This window comes from Triticum aestivum, chromosome 7B, assembly GCF_018294505.1.
Source record: "Triticum aestivum cultivar Chinese Spring chromosome 7B, IWGSC CS RefSeq v2.1, whole genome shotgun sequence".
Lineage (NCBI taxonomy): Eukaryota > Viridiplantae > Streptophyta > Magnoliopsida > Poales > Poaceae > Triticum > Triticum aestivum.
Genome location: NC_057813.1, coordinates 159,603,025 through 159,624,576, shown reverse-complemented (window position 1 = coordinate 159,624,576; position 21,552 = coordinate 159,603,025).

Genomic DNA, 21,552 nt, shown 5'->3' with positions numbered 1-21,552 from the left:
TTCGTTTCCACCCATACATGAACCCTAACTAATTTGATGCAACTAAAATTTGAAGAACCCTAGGCAAAGGTAGGGGAGGGGAGGAGCAGGTGTGCTCACCTCGGGTGCCTGCGGCGAGGGAGGGGCAGGCGGCATCGAGGTTGGGGTCGGGGCTCGGGCGTGCGGTGGAGGGCGGCATCAGGGTAAGGGTCGGGGGTGACATCGGGGGCGGCGTCGAGGTCAGGGGCGGGGGCAGCGTCGAATCCGGGGTCGGGGGTGACGGTGTCCTGGACTTGGGGGTACTCACCACGTCGTCTCCCGATCAGTTGGATTGGGCCGAGGACCCCCATGGTCGTATACTCATGGGCCAGTTCGGACAGCTCCTGCTGATGAAGCCATGTACCTAGGGTAGGGTCATATACCTGTCCAAGATACCCTCCCCAAGGACATCTCTAGAAGAAACCACCTTTCAGTCGACCTGGAAAGATTCCACTCGACGAACTCGAAGACACTCGACCATGAAGCCAACCACTCGACCGTCAGGAGATCTAAAGTTAGTCTGCACACAAACGGTCGGTCATTAAGTAGCCTTTATGGTCATCATAGCACTTTATGCAGGGCATTACCAGTAACTCCCTATCTTAATGTACTTTAAACCCTACATAACTGAGGGCCGGAGGGGTCTAGCGAACTCTATATAAGCCACCCCCTCCTCAGTGTAAAGGGTTCGCACCCCTGTAACTCATATATACATAATCCAGTCGACCGCCTCCGGGCTCCGAGACATAGGGCTGTTACTTCCTCCGGGAAGGGCCTGAACTCGTAAATCTCTTACGTATATGACTACTCCATAGCTAGGACCTTGCCTCTCCATTCGTACCCCCCTACACTACTATCAGACTTAGAACCACGACAATTGGCGCCCACCATGGGGCACGTGTCTTAGCGACTTATTGGAGAAGTTGCGATTTTTTTGATCTCCTTCATCATGGTTTCAGGAGGAGTTTTGGTCGAGGGCTGCGAGATCCGTCTCGGTGCGCTCACGTTCATCGCCGACGACTCCGCTTGGCTTCAGGAGGCTCCACTCGACATCGACGTGCTCCCCGTCCGCGGGGCAACGCACTTTCGTGCGTACGTCCGCGGCGTCCTCCTGCGACAACCGTCGACCCAGTATCGGTCAACCCCTGTGTCATCCTCCCTCCCTGTCTCCTCCCAGCGCAAGCGCTCTAGTCGGTCGAGACTTCAGCGGTGGGTGACGCACGCGGTGGCTCGCCAGTCGACCACCTCCCAAGTCGCGGCGATCGAGCCCGACAAATCTCTCTACGGCCTGTTCGACCTGTCGACTGGCTCCGTAGAGACTGCATCTGAGTGCGACAACAGTGATCCAGCGGCAGAGGTCCTGATGGTCAATGGACCGCGCAGTCCTCCCGGCTTGCCCCGCGCCGACGGAGGCGACGGCGGAGGCGATCCAGCGCAGGTCCATGAAGAGTATCAACCCGAGCCACTCACTTCGCTGCAGAGGGAAGATCTTCGCTGCCGGAACATGGATGCACTGCACACTCCTATCATTGGAGAAACCCTCGAGGCTCGTGCCTTAGAGGGCGCGCTCTTGGCCAACTTGGCTGAGCGCACTCGACTGGAAAACCTCCAGCAAGCACTCGACGAGCGTGCGCGGCAACGGGTTCCAGACTCCAGTCGACGTCAACTCTTTCCACAACCGAGGTATATCGAACTCTGATTCAGAATCTAGCAGCTGCAGCTCGTATAGCAGAGTCGATTCAGCCTTCCCAGTCAGAGGCTGGCAGAGGCTTGTTACAGATCAGAGCATTACTCCGAGCAGCAGGAGATCAGAATTCAGCTGTATCGCAGTCGCGGAACAGCATCCACAGCAGATCCGTCGCTGCAAATACAATCCAGTCGGCCCATAGCCCAAGATCGCCCCCGAGGTGTGAGGGAAGTGGAGACCGGCATGATCAGTATAGGAACCGGGAGCAGTACGATGACCGACTCGATCGCGATGATCGACGTCGAGTGCCCACCCCCCCAAGGGGTGGATCGTACGCACCTTGGCAGCAGGATGACAGACGCCATCACGGTGTTGGGCGAAGGATTCCAGTCGACCCCAGAGAACCAGGCTTTGATGCGAGATCCATCATCGTTAAAGGTTTGGTCGACAGGAACAGAGCTCACCGAGAAGGTCTTGACAGAGATGCACCCGCCAGCAGCAGAGTTCATGTCTCAGGACCAGAGTGTTTCAGCAAAGCCATCAGGGCCGCGGTGATTCCACCCAACTTCAGGATGGCGACTGGAGTCAGTAAGTTCACTAGTGAGTCCAAGCCTGATACTTGGCTTGAGGACTATCGAGTGGCTGTTCAGATTGGCAGCGGCAACGATGAGGTGGCCATGAAACACCTGCCTCTTATGTTGGAGGGCTCGGCCAGAGCGTGGCTGAATCAGTTAGCACCCAGCAGCATTTACACTTGGGAAGATCTTCCCGAGTGTTTATCAGAACATTTGAAGGAACTTGCAAGGGACCAGCAGGGTTGACAGAGCTGCAATCTTGTGTGCAGAAGTCGAATGAAACTCTGAGGGATTATATCCAGAGATGGATCACGTTGCATCACACGGTAGAGAATGTATCTGATCACCAGGCAGTATGTGCCTTCAAGCAAGGCGTTAAGTACAGAGAGTTAAACCTGAAATTCGGTCGAACCGGAGACATGTCTCTGAGTCGAATGATGGAAATTGCCACCAAGTATGCATATGGTGAAGAAGAGGATCAGCTCTGGAGTGGTAAGCATAAGTCAGTCACCCACGAAACCAGAGGAGGGAGCTCCAGTCGGAAGCAAAACGGAAAGGCGAGCCAGCTGCTCCTGGAGAAGCCTTGGCCATGACTCAAGGAAAGTTTAAGGGGAAATCCAAAGGGTCTTGGAACCCTAAGAAGGTGAAGGACAAGGAAGGGAATGACGTGATGGATTTGCCGTGCCACATCCACACGAAGAAAGATGAGAAGGGTAAATTCATTTATCCGAAACATACCACTCGACAATGTCGGCTTTTAATCCAGCAATTCCAGGGGAAACAGCCCAAAGATAAGGAAAATGAGTTGGATAAAGGTGAAGACAAAGAAGATAGTGATGGAGGATATCCCCAGGTCAATTCCACCTTGATGATTTTTGCTGATGTTGAAAGCAAAAGTCGATTGAAGGTTATCAATCGAGAGGTGAATATGGTTGCTCCATTGACACCCAGTTATCTGAAATGGTCTCAGACTTCCATCACATTCTTCCAGTCCGATCACCCGACGCACATAGCCACCCCAGGGAGGCAAGCTTTAGTGGTCGACCCAGTCGTCGAAGGCACTCGACTGACTAAAGTCTTGATGGATGGTGGCAGTGGCCTGAATATATTGTATGCAGAGACGTTGAAAGGAATGGGCATTCCGATGTCCAGACTTAGTACCAGCAACATGAGTTTCCATGGAGTCATTCCTGGAAAGAAGGCCGAGTCACTCGGCCAAATTGCTCTTGATGTGGTTTTCGGTGATTCCAAGAATTACCGCAAAGAAAAGTTGACGTTTGAAGTTGTGGATTTCCAGAGTTCTTATTACGTTATTTTGGGTAGGCCAGCTTATACACGTTTCATGGCTCGACCATGCTATGTGTACCTCAAATTGAAGATGCCTGGTCCCAAAGGTGTGATCACTATTACTGGCAATCGGAAGAAGGCGGAAGAGTGCTTTCAGAAAGTCTCAAAGATCGATGATGCTCAGATGGCAGTGGTAGAGCTGCAGGAATAACAAAAAAATGCAGATCCGAGTGATTTGTTGCAAGCCAAGAAGCCCGCTACGGAATCAGCTTTTCAGTCGTCCGGTGAGACAAAGCCGATTCACATCCACCCGACCGACCCCAGCGCTGCTCTGACTCATATATCTACAACACTCGACTCCAAATAGGAAGAAGCACTCATCCAGTTCCTCCGTGAGAAGTGGGACATCTTCGCATGGAAGCCTGCTGACATGCTGGGTGTTCCCAGGGGGCTGGCTGAGCATCGTCTACGAGTCGACTCAAAATTGAAACCTGTCAAAGAACATCTTCGACGGCCCGCCGTCTAGAAAAGAAAGGCCATTGGCGAGGAGGTGGCTCGGCTCTTAGCAGTGGACTTTATCCGAGAGATTTACCACTCCGAGTGGCTCACCAATGTTGTCATGGTCCCCAAGAAGGACAAGTCACTTCGCATGTGCATCGACTTCAAACATATCAATCGGGCCTGTCTGGAAGATCATTTTCCTCTCCCCCGCATCGACCAAATAGTCGACTCGACTGCGGGATGTGAGCGCGTGTCTTTTTTAGACGCTTATTTTGGTTACCATCAGATCCGTCTGTATGGACCCGACAAAATCAAAACAGCTTTTATCACTCCATTCAGATGCTTTTGTTATGTCACCATGCCATTCGGCCTCAAGAATGTTGGAGCCACGTTCATGAGGATGGTTCAGAAGTGTTTGCTCACTCAAATCAGTCGGAATGTGGAAGCATACATGGATGATATTGTGGTCAAATCACGGAAGGGTTCCACCTGCTGAATGACCTTGCTGAAACATTTGCCAACCTCAGGAGGTACGATATCAAGCTTAATCCATCAAAGTGCACATTCGGAGTTCTTGGCGGGAAGTTACTATGTTTTCTCGTTTCCGAATGAGGAATAGACGCCAACCCAAAAAAAGTTGGTACTATACTCTAAATGAAACGCCCTATGCGTGTGCACGATGTCCAGAAGCTTACTGGATGCTTGGCCGCTTTAAGTCGATTCATCTCTCGCCTTGGTGAAAAGGCATTGCCTCTTTACTGACTGATGAAGAAGTCAGACAAGTTCGAGTGGACTCCGGAAGCTGATGCAGCGTTTGCAGAGCTAAAAGCCCTGCTCTCCACCCAGCCGGTGCTTGCTGCCCCAATCAGTGACGAGCCTTTGCTGCTTTACATTGCAGCCACAGGACAAGTCGTTAGTACAGTACTTACGGTCGAGCGGGAAGAAGAAGGAAAAGCCTTTAAAGTTCAGCGCCCAGTGTATTATCTTTCTAAAGTTTTGACCCCATGAAAGCAAAGATACCCTCATTATCAGAAGCTTGTATATGGGATTTATATGACCGCGAAGAAAGTTGCTCATTACTTCTCTGACCATTCCATTACAGTTGTCAGCGATGCCCCATTGTTAGAGATTCTGCACAACAGAGATGCAACTGGTCGAGTGGCAAAATGGGCGATTGAACTCCTTCCCCTTGATATAAAGTTTGAGGCAAAGAAAGCCATCAAGTCCCAAGCAATACCAGATTTCATCGCCGAGTGGGTTGAACAGCAACTGCCGACTCAAGTTCACTCGGAGCACTAGACCACGTTCTTTGATGGATCTAAGATGCTGAATGGTTCCGGTGCTGAGGTAGTGTTGGTTTCTGTTGGAAATATGCCCTAGAGGCAATAATAAAAGCATTATTATTATATTTCCTTGTTCATGATAATTGTCTTTATTCATGCTATAATTGTGTTATCCGGAAATCGTAATGCATGTGTGAATAACAGACACCAACATGTCCCTAGTGAGCCTCTAGTTGACTAGCTCGTTGATCAACAGATAGTCATGGTTTCCTGACTATGGACACTGGATGTCATTGATAACGAGATCACATCATTGGGAGAATGATGTGATGGACGAGACCCAATCCTAAACATAGCACAAGATCGTATAGTTCGTTTGCTAGAGTTTTGCAATGTCAAAGTATCTTTTCCTTAGACCATGAGATCGTGTAACTCCCGGATACCGAAGGAGTGCTTTGGGTATGCCAAACGTCACAACGTAACTGGGTGACTATAAAGGTAGACTACGGGTATCTCCGAAAGTGTCTGTTGGGTGACATGGATCAAGACTGGGATTTGTCACTCCGTATGACGGAGAGGTATCACTGGGCCCACTCGGTAATGCATCATCATAATGAGCTCAGAGTGACCAAGTATCTGGTCACGGGATCATGCATTATGGTACGAGTAAAGTGACTTGCCGGTAACGAGATTGAACGAGGTATTGGGATACCGACGATCGAATCTCGGGCAAGTAACATATCGATAGACAAAGGGAATAGCAAACGGGGTTGATTGAATCCTCGACATCGTGGTTCATCCGATGAGATCATCGTGGAGCATGTGGGAGCCAACATGGGTATCCAGATCCCACTGTTGGTTATTGACCGGAGAGTCGTCTCGGTCATGTCTGCTTGTCTCCCGAACCCGTAGGGTCTACACACTTAAGGTTCAGTTACGCTAGGGTTGTAAGGATATGTATATGCAGTAACCCGAATGTTGTTCGGAGTCCCGGATGAGATCCCGGACGTCACGAGGAGTTCCGGAATGGTCCGGAGGTAAAGATTTATATATGGGAAGTCCTGTTTCGGGCATCGGGACAAGTTTCGGGGTTATCGGTATTGTCCCAGGACCACCGGAAGGGTCCCGGGGGTCCACCGGGTGGGTCCACCTGTCCCGGGGGGCCACATGGGCTGTAAGGGGGTGCGCCTTGGCCTAATGGGCCAAGGTCACCAGCCCCACATAGGCCCATGCGCCTAGGTTTTAAGGGGGCAAGAGTCCTAGGAGGGTAAGGCACCTCCTAGGTGCCTTGGGGGGGAGGGAAACCTCCCCTTGGCCGCCGGCCATAGGAGATTGGATCTCCTAGGCTGCGCACCACCCCCCCTTGGCACCCCTATATATAGTGGGGGGAGAGGAGGGACTTCATACCTGAACGCCTCGGCCTTTGGTTGCCTCCTTCTCCCTCCCCAACACCTCCTCAACCTCCATAGTGCTTAGCGAAGCTCTGCCGGAGTACTGCAGCTCCATCAACACCACGCCGTCGTGCTGCTGCTGGTGCCATCTCCCTCAACCTCTCCTCCCTCCCTTGCTGGATCAAGAAGGAGGAGACGTGGCTGTTCCATACGTGTGTTGAACGCGGAGGTGCCGTCCGTTCGGCGCTGGTCATCGGTGATTTGGATCACGTCGAGTACGACTACATCATCACCGTTCTTTTGAACGCTTCCGCTCGCGATCTACAAAGGTATGTAGATGCATCTAATCACTCGTTGCTAGATGAACTCCTAGATGATCTTGGTGAAACGAGTAGGAAAATTTTTGTTTTCTGCAACGTTCCCCAACAGTGGCATCATGAGCTAGGTCTATGCGTAGTTCTTCTTGCGCGAGTAGAACACAATTTGTTGTGGGCGTAGATTTGTCAACTTTCTTGCCGTTACTAGTCCTTTCTTGCTTCAGCGGTATTGTGGGATGAAGCGGCCCGGACCAACCTTACACGTACGCTTACGTGAGACCGGTTCCACCGACTAACATGCACTAGTTGCATAAGGTGGCTGGCGGGTGTCTGTCTCTCCTACTTTAGTTGGAGCGGAATCGATGAACAGGGTCCTTATGAAGGGTAAATAGAAGTTGACAAATCACGTTGTGGCTTTAACGTAGGTAAGAAAACGTTCTTGCTAGAACCCTAAATTCAGCCACGTAAAACTTGCAACAACAATTAGAGGACGTCTAACTTGTTTTTGCAGCAAGTGGTTTGTGATATGATATGGCCAAAGTTGTGATGAATGATGAATGGTCTATATGTGATGAATGAGATGTTCATGCTATTGTAATAGGATTCACGACTTGCATGTCGATGAGTATGACAACCGGCAGGAGCCATAGGAGTTGTCTTTATTCTTTTATATGACCTGCGTGTCATCAAGAAACGCCATGTAAATTACTTTACTTTATTGCTAAACGCGTTAGCCATAGTAGTAGAAGTAATAGTTGGCGAGCAACTTCATGGAGACACGATGATGGAGATCATGATGATGGAGATCATGGTGTCAAGCCGGTGACAAGATGATCATGGAGCCCCAAGATGGAGATCAAAGGAGCTATGTGATATTGGCCATATCATGTCACGTTTATTATTTGATTGCATGTGATGTTTATCATGTTTTGCATCTTGTTTACTTAGAACGACGGTAGTAAATAAGATGATCCCTCACAATAATTTCAAGAAGTGTTCCCCCTAACTGTGCACCGTTGCGACAGTTCGCTGTTTCAAAACACCACATGATGATCGGGTGTTTTATTCAGACGTTCACATACAACGGGTGTAAGACAGATTTACACATGCAAACACTTAGGTTGACTTGACGAGCCTAGCATGTACAGACATGGCCTCGGAACACAGAAGACCGAAAGGTCGAGCATGAGTCGTATAGAAGATACGATCAACATGAAGATGTTCACCGATGTTGACTAGTCCGTCTCACGTGATGATCGGACACGGTCTAGTTTAACTCGGATCATGTAATACTTAGATGACCAGAGGGATGTCTAATCTAAGTGGGAGTTCACTAATAATTTGATTAGTTGAACTTAATTATCATGAACTTAGTCTAAAATCTTTGCAATATGTCTTGTAGATCAAATGGCCAACGTAGTCCTCAACTTCAACGCGTTCCTAGAGAAAACTAAGCTGAAAGACGATGGCAGCAACTATACGGACTGGGTCCGGAACCTGAGGATCATCCTCATAGCTGCCAAGAAAGATTATGTCCTACAAGCACCGCTTGGTGACGCACCCGTTCTCCCTGCAGAACAAGATGTTATGAACGCTTGGCAGGCACGTTTCGATGACTACTCCCTCGTTCAGTGCGGCATGCTTTACAGCCTAGAGCCGGGGCTCGAAAAGCGTTTTGAGAGACATGGAGCATATGAGATGTTCGAAGAGCTGAAAATGGTTTTCCAAGCTCATGCCCGGGTCGAGAGATATGAATTCTCCGACAAATTCTTTAGCTGTAAGATGGAGGAAAACAGTTCTGTCAGTGAGCACATACTCACTATGTCTGGGTTGCATAACCGCTTGACTCAGCTGGGAGTTAATCTCCCGGATGATGCGGTCATTGACAGAATCCTCCAGTCGCTTCCACCAAGCTACAAGAGCTTTGTGATGAACTTCAATATGCAGGGGATGGAAAAGACCATTCCTGAAGTATTTGCTATGCTGAAATCAGTAGAGGTAGAAGTCAGAAAGGAACATCAAGTGTTGATGGTCAATAAAACCACTAAGTTCAAGAAAGGCAAGGGTAAAAAGAACTTCAAGAAGGACGGCAAGGAGGTTGCCGCGCCCGGCAAGCAAGCTGCTGGGAAGAAGCCAAAGAATGGACCCAAGCCCGAGACTGAGTGCTTTTATTGCAAGGGAAGCGGTCACTGGAAGCGGAACTGCCCTAAGTACTTAGCGGATAAGAAGGCCGGCAAAACAAAAGGTATATGTGATATACATGTAATTGATGTGTACCTTACTAGTGCCCGTAGTAGCTCCTGGGTATTTGATACCGGTGCAGTTGCTCACATTTGTAACTCAAAGCAGGGGCTGCGGAATAAGCGGAAACTGGCAAAGGACGAGGTGACGATGCGCGTCGGGAATGGTTCCAAGGTCAATGTGATCGCCGTCGGCACGCTACCTCTGCATCTCCCTTCGGGATTAGTTTTAAACCTTAATAATTGTTATTTAGTGCCAGCTTTGAGCATGAACATTGTATCGGGATCTCGTTTAATTCGAGATGGCTACTCTTTTAAATCTGAGAATAATGGTTGTTCCATTTTTATGAGAGATATGTTTTATGGTCATGCTCCTATGGTGAATGGTTTATTCCTTATGAATCTCGAACGTGATGCTACACATATTCATAATGTGAGTACCAAAAGAAGTAAGGTTGATAATGATAGTCCCACATACTTGTGGCACTGCCGCCTTGGTCACATAGGTGTTAAACGCATGAAGAAGCTCCATGCTGATGGACTTTTAGAGTCTCTTGATTATGAATCATTTGACACGTGCGAACCATGCCTTATGGGTAAAATGACCAAGACTCCGTTCTCAGGAACAATGGAGCGAGCAACCGACTTATTGGAAATCATACATACTGATGTGTGCGGTCCGATGAGTATTGAGGCTCGCGGTGGCTATCGTTATGTTCTCACCCTCACTAATGATTTAAGTAGGTATGGGTATATCTACTTAATGAAACACAAGTCTGAAACCTTTGAAAAGTTCAAGGAATTTCAGAGTGAGGTTGAAAATCAACGTGACAGGAAAATCAAGTTTCTAGGATCAGATCGTGGAGGAGAATACTTGAGTCACGAGTTTGGGGCACACTTAAGAAAATGTGGAATAGTTTCACAACTCATGCCGCCTGGAACACCTCAGCGTAATGGTGTGTCCGAACGTCGTAATCGCACTCTGTTAGATATGGTGCGATCTATGATGTCTCTTACCGATTTACCGCTTTCTTTTTGGGGCTATGCTTTAGAGACTGCCGCATTCACTTTAAATAGGGCTCCGTCGAAATCCGTTGAGACGACACCGTATGAATTATGGTTTGGGAATAAACCTAAGCTGTCGTTTCTAAACGTTTGGGGATGCGATGCTTATGTCAAGAAACTTCAACCTGAAAATCTCGAACCCAAATCGGAAAAATGCGTCTTCATAGGGTACCCAAAAGAAACTATTGGGTACACCTTCTACCTCAGATCCGAAGGCAAGATCTTTGTTGCCAAGAATGGGTCCTTTCTGGAGAAAGAGTTTCTCTCGAAAGAAGTAAGTGGGAGGAAAGTAGAGCTTGATGAAGTATTACCTCTTGAACCGGAAAATGGCGCAACTCAAGAAAATGTTCCTGAGGTGCCTGCACCGACTAGAGAGGAAGTTAATGATCAAGATACTTCTGATCAAGCCCCTACTGAAATCCGAAGGTCCACAAGGACACGTTCCGCACCAGAGTGGTACGGCAACCCTGTCTTGGAAATCATGTTGTTAGACAACGGTGAACCTTCGAACTATGAAGAAGCGATGGCGGGACCGGATTCCGACAAATGGCTGGAAGCCATGAAATCCGAGATAGGATCCATGTATGAAAACAAAGTATGGACTTTGACTGACTTGCCCGTTGAGCGGCGAGCCATAGAAAATAAATGGATCTTTAAGAGGAAGACAGACGCGCATGGTAATGTGACCATCTATAAAGCTCGGCTTGTCGCTAAGGGTTATCGACAAGTTCAAGGGGTTGACTACGATGAGACTTTCTCACCGGTAGCGAAGCTGAAGTCCGTCCGAATCATGTTAGCAATTGCCGCATTCTATGATTACGAAATATGGCAAATGGACGTCAAAACGGCATTCCTTAATGGTTTCCTTAAGGAAGAATTGTATATGATGCAGCCGGAAGGTTTTGTCGATCCTAAGAATGCTGACAAAGTGTGCAAGCTCCAACGCTCGATTTATGGGCTGGTGCAAGCATCTCGGAGTTGGAACATTCGCTTTGATGAGATGATTAAAGCGTTTGGGTTTACACAGACTTATGGAGAAGCCTGCGTTTACAAGAAAGTGAGTGGGAGCTCTGTAGCATTTCTCATATTATATGTAGATGACATACTTTTGATGGGAAATGATATAGAACTCTTGGACAGCATCAAGGCCTACTTGAATAAAAGTTTTTCAATGAAGGACCTTGGAGAAGCTGCTTATATATTAGGCATCAAAATCTATAGAGATAGATCAAGACGCCTCATAGGTCTTTCACAAAGCACATACCTTGATAAGATATTGAAGAAGTTCAATATGGATCAATCCAAGAAGGGGTTCTTGCCTGTGTTGCAAGGTATGAAATTGAGCTCAGCTCAATGTCCGACCACGGCAGAAGATATAGAAGAGATGAGCGTCATCCCCTATGCCTCAGCCATAGGTTCTATTATGTATGCCATGCTGTGTACCAGACCTGATGTAAACCTTGCCGTAAGTTTGGTAGGAAGGTACCAAAGTAATCCCGGCAAGGAACACTGGACAGCGGTCAAGAATATCCTGAAGTACCTGAAAAGGACTAAGGAAATGTTTCTCGTTTATGGAGGTGACGAAGAGCTCGTCGTAAAGGGTTACGTCGACGCTAGCTTCGACACAGATCTGGATGACTCTAAGTCACAAACCGGATACGTGTATATTTTGAATGGTGGGGCAGTGAGCTGGTGCAGTTGCAAGCAAAGCGTCGTGGCGGGATCTACATGTGAAGCGGAGTACATGGCAGCCTCGGAGGAAGCACATGAAGCAATATGGGTGAAGGAGTTCATCACCGACCTAGGAGTCATACCCAATGCATCGGGGCCGATCAAGCTCTTCTGTGACAACTCTGGAGCTATTGCACTTGCCAAGGAGCCCAGGTTTCACAAGAAGACAAGGCACATCAAGCGTCGCTTCAACTCCATTCGTGAAAATGTTCAAGATGGAGACATAGAGATTTGTAAAGTACATACGGACCTGAATGTAGCAGATCCGTTGACTAAAACCTCTCCCTAGAGCAAAACATGATCAACACCAGAATTCCATGGGTGTTCGATTCATCACAATGTAACTAGATTATTGACTCTAGTGCAAGTGGGAGACTGTTGGAAATATGCCCTAGAGGCAATAATAAAAGCATTATTATTATATTTCCTTGTTCATGATAATTGTCTTTATTCATGCTATAATTGTGTTATCCGGAAATCGTAATGCATGTGTGAATAACAGACACCAACATGTCCCTAGTGAGCCTCTAGTTGACTAGCTCGTTGATCAACAGATAGTCATGGTTTCCTGACTATGGACACTGGATGTCATTGATAACGAGATCACATCATTGGGAGAATGATGTGATGGACGAGACCCAATCCTAAACATAGCACAAGATCGTATAGTTCGTTTGCTAGAGTTTTGCAATGTCAAAGTATCTTTTCCTTAGACCATGAGATCGTGTAACTCCCGGATACCGTAGGAGTGCTTTGGGTATGCCAAACGTCACAACGTAACTGGGTGACTATAAAGGTAGACTACGGGTATCTCTGAAAGTGTCTGTTGGGTGACATGGATCAAGACTGGGATTTGTCACTCCGTATGATGGAGAGGTATCACTGGGCCCACTCGGTAATGCATCATCATAATGAGCTCAGAGTGACCAAGTGTCTGGTCACGGGATCATGCATTACGGTACGAGTAAAGTGACTTGCCGGTAACGAGATTGAACGAGGTATTGGGATACCGACGATCGAATCTCGGGCAAGTAACATATCGATAGACAAAGGGAATAGCGTACGGGGTTGATTGAATCCTCGACATCGTGGTTCATCCGATGAGATCATCGTGGAGCATGTGGGAGCCAACATGGGTATCCAGATCCCGCTGTTGGTTATTGACCGGAGAGTCGTCTCGGTCATGTCTGCTTGTCTCCCGAACCCGTAGGGTCTACACACTTAAGGTTCAGTTACGCTAGGGTTGTAGGGATATGTATATGCAGTAACCCGAATGTTGTTCGGAGTCCCGGATGAGATCCCGGACGTCACGAGGAGTTCCGGAATGGTCCGGAGGTAAAGATTTATATATGGGAAGTCCTGTTTCGGGCATCGGGACAAGTTTCGGGGTTATCGGTATTGTACCGGGACCACCGGAAGGGTCCCGGGGGTCCACCGGGTGGGTCCACCTGTCCCGGGGGGCCACATGGGCTGTAAGGGGGTGCGCCTTGGCCTAATGGGCCAAGGGCACCAGCCCCACATAGGCCCATGCGCCTAGGGTTTAAGGGGGCAAGAGTCCTAGGAGGGTAAGGCACCTCCTAGGTGCCTTGGGGGGGAGGGAAACCTCCCCTTGGCCGCCGGCCATAGGAGATTGGATCTCCTAGGCTGCGCACCACCCCCCCTTGGCACCCCTATATATAGTGGGGGGAGAGGAGGGACTTAATACCTGAACGCCTCGGCCTTTGGTTGCCTCCTTCTCCCTTCCCAACACCTCCTCAACCTCCATAGTGCTTAGCGAAGCTCTGCCGGAGTACTGCAGCTCCATCAACACCACGCCGTCGTGCTGCTGCTGGTGCCATCTCCCTCAACCTCTCCTCCCTCCCTTGCTGGATCAAGAAGGAGGAGACGTGGCTGTTCCGTACGTGTGTTGAACGCGGAGGTGCCGTCCGTTCGGCGCTGGTCATCGGTGATTTGGATCACGTCGAGTACGACTACATCATCACCGTTCTTTTGAACGCTTCCGCTCGCGATCTACAAAGGTATGTAGATGCATCTAATCACTCGTTGCTAGATGAACTCCTAGATGATCTTGGTGAAACGAGTAGGAAATTTTTTGTTTTCTGCAACGTTCCCCAACAGTTTCCCCCTGAGGAGAAAAGCTTAGATATGTACTCTAGATCCATTTTGATTCCTCCAATAACAAAGCAGAATATAAAGCACTTTTGTATGGGTTGCGTATGGCCATTTCACTCGGCGTCCGTCGCCTCATGGTCTATGGAGACTCCGATTGGTGGTTAATCAAGTGATGAAGGAGTGGGACGTCAAAAGTCCAGCCATGACTGGTTACTGCAATGAAGTGAGAAAGCTAGAGAAGAAATTCGAGGGGTTAGAGCTTCATCATATACCCCGACTGAAAAATCAAGCGGCTGATGATTTGGCAAAAATAGGTTCCAAGAGAGAAGCCATTCCCAGTAATGTGTTTTTGGAACACATCCACACACCATCAGTTCAAGAGGGTCCTTTCACCAAAGAAGCTCCACAGCCAAAAATTGTCACAGATCTGACTGAAGTTGATGTTCCAGCTGTGGTTGACCTAATCATGTAAGTTTTGGCCATCACTCCCGACTGGACAGTGCCGTACATCACATATATGCTAAGGAAAGAACTCTCAAAGAACGAGGAAGAGGCTCGACAGATCGTCCATCGATCCAAGGCCATTACTGTGATAAAGGGACAGTTGTACAGGGAAAGCGCGACTGGAGTCGGTCAGAAATGTATAACACCATAAGAAGGTTGGATAATCCTTGACGATATCCACTCGGGGACCTGTGGTCATCATGCGTCCTCTCGGACCATTGTGGCTAAAGCATACCGAGCGGGATTTTACTAGCCAAGAGCAAATGAAATGGCAAAGGAAATAGTCGACAAGTGTGAAGGATGCCAGTTCTATTCCAATATGTCACACAAGCCTGCCTCAGCCTTGAAGACCATTCCACTCGTCTGTCCCTTCGCTGTTTGGGGTTTAGATATGGTTGGACCACTGAGAACTGGCAGGATTGGCTTCACCCATGTACTGGTGGCCATCGACAAGTTTACTAAGTGGATTGAAGCTAATCCTATCAAGAGTCTTGATGCCAGCACTGCTATCAACTTCATCAGGGAGTTAATATTCAGATATGGAGTTCCACACAGCATCATGACTGATAATGGGTCAAACTTCGATTCCGACGAATTCAGAACCTTTTGTGCTTCTCAAGGCACGTGAGTCGACTACGCTTCAGTCGCTCACCCCCAGTCGAATGGATAAGCAGAAAGAGCAAACGGCCTAATTCTCAAAGGGCTGAAACCCCGGTTGATGCGGGATCTCAAGCACGTAGCAGGCGTGTGGGTCGACGAACTTCCATCAGTTCTGTGGGGATTGAGGACTACTCCTAATCGGTCGACTGGGCGAACTCCATTCTTTCTATTCTACGGAGCTGAAGCAGTTTTGCCGAGTGACCTGCTTCACAATGCACCCCGAGTCGAACTCTACTCTGAAGATGAAGCAGAACAAGCCCAGCAGCACGTAGTCGACCTCCTAGAAGTGGAAAGAGAGACGGCCTTGATCCGCTCGACTATCTATCAGCAAGACTTGCGTCGATTCCACGCCAGAAATGTGAAGAGTCGAGCCTTCTAAGAAGGAGATTTTGTCCTCCGAGTGGATCAACAGAAGCCACACAAGCTCGCTCCTACTTGGGAAGGCCCCTTCGTCGTCACCAAAGTTCTCCACAATGGAGCGTACCGTCTTTACAATGTCGATCGCCAGATTGATGAGCCACGAGCTTGGAATGCGGAGCCGCTCCGCCCCTTTTATACTTAAGTACTCACTCGGATGAGATGTAATAAAAAGTACCCCTGTAGTTTGTTTATCAAATGCAAGAGTATTATAATTTTCCTAGTGATTGTTGTTGCTTTTGTTTACGTGAGAAACCCCCCAGTGGGTGGCTTAGCTGTGAATGCGTTTCGCCTAAGTTTGTAAAACAAATTCCTACCGAGTGACAAGCAAGTCTCTCACTCGGGGGCCTAGCTGCGAATCCGTTTTGCCTAAGTTTGAAAAATCCTACCGAGTGGTGAGCCAGACTCCCACTCGGGGGCTTAGCTGCAGTCCAGTACTCGCCTAAGTTTGAAAAATCCTACCGAGTGGAGAGCAAACCTCCCACTCGTGGGCTTAGCTGCAGTCCAGTACTCGCCTAAGTATTCGAAAAATCCTACCGAGTGGAGAGCAAATCTCCCACTCGGGGTCTTAGCTGCAGTCCAATACTCGCCTAAGTATTTGAAAATCCTACTGAGTGGAGATCAAACCTCCCATTCGGGAGCTTAGCTGCAGTCCAGTACTCGCCTAAGTATTTGAAAATCCTACCGAGTGGAGAGCAAACCTCCCACTCGGGAGCTTAACTGCAGTCCAGTACTCGCCTAAGTATTTGAAAAATCCTAGTGAGTGGAGAGCAAACCTCCCACTCGGGGTCTTAGCTGCAGTCCAATAGTCGCCTAAGTATTTGAAAATCCTACTGAGTGGAGAGAAAACCTCCCACTCGGGAGCTTAGCTGCAATCCAGTACTCGCCTAAGTATTTGAAAATCCTACCGAGTGGAGAGCAAACCTCCCACTCGGGAGCTTAACTGCAGTCCAGTACTCGCCTAAGTATTTGAAAAATCCTACCGAGTGGAGAGCAAACCTCCCACTCGGGGGCTTAGCTGCAGTCCAGTACTCACCTAAGTATTTGAAAATCCTACCGAGTGGAGAGTGAACCTCCCACTCGGGGGCTTAGCTGCAGTCCGGTGCTTGCCTAAGTATTCGAAAATCCTACCGAGTGGAGACCAACCTCCCACTCGGGGGCTTAGCTGCAGTCCAGTACTCGCCTAAGTATTTGAAAAATCCTACCGACTGGAGAGAAAACCTCCCACTCGGGGGCTTAGCTGCAGTCCAGTACTCGCCTAAGTATTTGAAAATCCTACCGAGTGGAGAGCAAACCTCCCACTCGGGGCTTAGTTGCAGTCTAGTACTTGCCTAAGTATTCGAAAATCCTACCGAGTGGAGAGCCAACCTCCCACTTGGGGGCTTAGCTGCAGTCCAGTACTCGCCTGAGTATTAAAAAATCCTATAGAGTGGAGAGCAACCCTCCCACTCGGAGGCTTAGCTGCAGTCCAAGTACTTGCCTAAGCGACGAGGTGCAGGTCGACTGCTACCTTCTCCCTCGGAGCTACGCCACAAATAGAATGTGCGCTCTGCAAAGATAGCAAGGTGCGGGTCGACTGCAACCTTCTCCTTCGGAGCTACGCCAGAAATACAATATGCGCTCCGCAAGGACGGCGAGGTGCAGGTCGACTGCTACCTTCTCCTGTGGAGCTATGCCACAAATACAATGTGCGTTCCATCCTGATCCGCAAGGACGCAGGTCGACTACAATCTGTGCTCCATCCCTACCTGCAAGAGCGATGAAGTGCAGGTTGACTGGATTTTTCCACCTCAGAGCTGCGTCTCAAGCATTAAAGTACATTTCGAGTGAAGAACAAAGTTCACTCGAAGGCAAATGCAAACATATTCAACGATAAGCCAAGTTCAGATAACGTCCTACGGATTCAGAAGTGCTCAGGCGTCAAGCCTGTAAAAGTTTATCGATTACAAAACCACTCGGCATTCCGAGGCAAATTTAAGGCAAAGCATAAAGGTTTTTCTGACTCCTCGGGTGGAGGACTGGAAGGCGTGACAAACTGGTCCAGGTCGATTCCGTCAGCGATCCGAGTGGCAGCAGCAATGAAGGTCTCCATGAAGGATTGGAAGTCATGCTTCTTGGTATTGGCCACTTTGATGGATGCCAGCTTGTCCTCTCGCGCATCCTTGCAGTGAACACGGACCAAGGACAAAGCAACATCATAACCGCACCTGGCAAAAGACTTTTTCCATTCCTGCACTCGACCTAGGACTTCATTCAGTCGAGTCATCAGAGACTCGAGGTCATTTTGAAGCGTTTCTCCCGGCCAGAGAGTCGTGTTGATTCGCGACACCGCAACCTTCAGTCGAGCGAGGTAGTCAACAACTCCTGCAACACGAGACTCCAGTCGGAGCACGTTCATGGCAGCCTCATCCTTCACAGGAGAGTTGATGGGGTCCAAGCTTGTTTCCACTTGACTGGTCTCCTCCTCGAAGTTTTGGCAGAATTCTGTAAACACAATTGGGAGTTAAACCAACAGTTTTATGATGAGTCGACGATAACAAGTCAGTCGGATAGACGAGATTACCTTCAAGCATGATGAATAACTTTTTGGCGAGCCCTCCCAGATAAACCTCCAGATCATTCTTCTTCCCCGCCAGTTTGCTAGCCTTGTCACTCAGAGCTATCTTATCATTCTTCAGACGGCTAACCTCCTTGTTGGCCGCCTCGAGAGCAGCTTTCAGATTGGCGTTCTCCTCTTCAAGTTTGCCGACTGAAGCCAGTTTTTCTTTCGCAAGCTTCGTTTTGTCCGAAGCCGCCTTCTGCGCCTCGGCGAGGTCATGGTCCTTCTTCTTCAGAGCCTCCTTCAGTTTATCTGCAAAGCGACAATGAGATCAAAATCAGGTCCGGACAGAAAGATAAAGACAGTCGTCAAGATTCTCACCAAACATACCTTTCGCTTCATCTTTCGCCTTCGTAAAGTTCTCCTGGACAAGCTTCAAGTCAAGATCGAGCTGGATATGTTTGTTTTCCAATTCAGTATAGCGAGCCACAAGCTCACAAGATTTCTGCAAATGGTCAGTCGACAGACATCAAAGATAGGTTGCTTCCGAGTGACTAAGTGAAAAATTGTAGCATTTCTAAGACTACAGCCGAATCAAAATATTCAACAATAGTCTCGGGGACTACACCCAGTGGGTGCACTCAGCGTGCCCCCACTGGTTCTACCGACTCGACCTGATCAGTCGGCCGAAAGAGACAAAGAGGTTATGATCCTAAAACCATAGCACTATAGCTAACTGCCAGCAATTAGCAATGGTCTCATCAAAAAAAGGGGGGGGGGGTCTTCAGACCTTAGTCGACTGCCAGCAGTCGACCAGTCACATTAACCAGCTAAGTCACTCTCATGCTCAAAAACTTTCAGTTTTAAATTTTGTTCGGTTCGACCAAGCATTATACTTTTTTGGCAAAAAGTTGCTTGTGAAAAACTTCTTTGTCGAAACCTTGTTTCTGACACGCTAATTCAAATACCCTGTTTAACCGGGGGCTTCCTTTATGGAGCCTTTCCTCTTGCATATGATTATACTTGTACGGCTTCGTTCCTTGTTCGTGTATTACACCACAATATGCACCATATTGACTTAAGTGTTCCGCAAGATGGGTTGCCTTGCTCCTGTGTTTACCCCTACATTCCTGATTGTTCGGCTAGGAAGTAAAGGGAGCACCTCTGCGATTGTCACGACTGGGTCCTCCGAGCTCTGACCTCAGACTGGGTGGCACCGAAGGCTAGCGCTCTTATTGTTTTCAATTATAGTCGGCACACAACGGAACTCGTGAGTACAAAAAATCTATTGCACAAGTCTCATAGTAACAATGAGCAACTAAAGAAAGGTATTGGTGGGGGTACTATTTTCTTCGAAGATGCTTCTTACACTTCGTCAGTAATATAGCATAAGTTCCCTGAGCGCGCTTTGTCTGTTACAGCCTTATGGCCTGATTGCCTGGTTATCGGAAACACTATCGATATTCTCGACAGGTGGAGTACATAACACTTTTCGGCCCTTGGCCGAAGAGGGACAAGCCGACGGTCAGTTAAGACGCGTTTAAAGTTCGGGTGAACACATATATGATATAAGTACTTTGGTATGTACAATCATTATACATCAAATTCTATTACCCAAGCCACTCGGGAGCTCTTAAATTTATGTGAGCTGTTTTATAATAAGTGTTCTTCTTCTTAGTTGTTGCAAAGTCTTTTTTCTATCACTCCTTTTTTTGATGCGAGTGTGTGGTCAATAGCTAGGGAGCCTAATTTCTCTCTCAAAGCCACTAAAGTTTGCTAAACTGGCCTAACAAGGAGTACTCCGCCTTCAGGATAGGAGGTCGAAGTAGTAGGCTGACCCGCTTGAAGTCTTGAGATAGGATGCGTCATGTTAAAGCATGACAAGCACAATTTTTTCTAAGACCAATTTTCAGATTGGCACCGAACAATTGATCTAGTTCGGACATTGGGTTTTTCCTCACGTTTTTTGGTTTCCAATCCTATGACACTTTTCAAATATTTGTGTGTTTTCCGCATAAGTCTCGCAGTGCAACGCCGGACACCTTTAGAGATTCGGCAAAAACTCTCGGATATTGCCATATATGCATCAGTTTCAAATTGTGTCTTCGGTCAATAGTTGGGTTGCCCGACTCCTGTGCTTGACTCCTACGTTCCGCTTTGTTCGGCTAGGTGTGCAAAGGGATAACCACTGCGATTGTGCTTCCAGCTCGCATGGTTAAGCACCTCAGTGGAGAAAGCCGAAAACTGACTGTCACAATAAGCGTAAACTGGTCAGCGGTCCGATGACTGTATTAAATGACGGGCCATACATAACATTGGCCGAAGTGTTTACGGCTTGACCTCGGCTGTCGCCAAACACTAACCGGGGGGGGGGGGCTACTTACTGGCCTCCCAACTTTAAGCTCATATGACTAAGTGAAATTTATAAAGCCCGCATATCTGATTGCCTAGTTTCCGCCAACACAACCGCCTTTGGGCACCGAGACGTCGGCTAAGGGTTGTTTTGTTATTTCGAAAACACCCTGCGTAGCATCTACAAGGGGGTAGAAGCCGACGATGGGCCACTTTTAGATTATAAACGGTCGCAACGGAAGTGAAAATTTGGGTTCATTTAGACCACAATGTTTAGAAGCTTTCCCCGAACTAAATCCTCAGTATTTTCCTCCCACATTGATCGGAGCTGAGGTTTCATGATCATGCTTAGCATGACAACCCAAAGAAAGGAACCAATAGAGGGACTATTTTCTTTGGACGATGTTTCTTATGTTAAACAATAATATAACATGTCTCTCTGCGTACCTCTGTTTATAAAACCTTATGGTCGGATTGCCTTATTTGCCGTAAATCTTTGCCCTCATAAAGGCTTTATAAAGTACGACAAACACTCCTCGGCTGCTTGCCGAGGAGGTTGAAGCCGATGGTCGGTCAACAAGGTTTTGTACAATGCGGGTCCGAGCATTAGTGACGTAAAGAACTTGGATACCTAGAGTCATTACATATCATTTGTGATTTTAGTATGGATGTCGATCCTTAATTCGGCCTCCCGTTCCCGCATTAATGCTCGGGGGCTACTGGGCTTCGGGCTTATTATTTACAAATATTAAAAGGGCACATCGATCCCCTGATCTGGTATTGCCACCCGACGAGTGTCTTGGGGGCTACTGCATTGACAATCCAATGCAGAAAATTTAAAGCGCAATATAGTTCTCGAGGAGATTATAATCC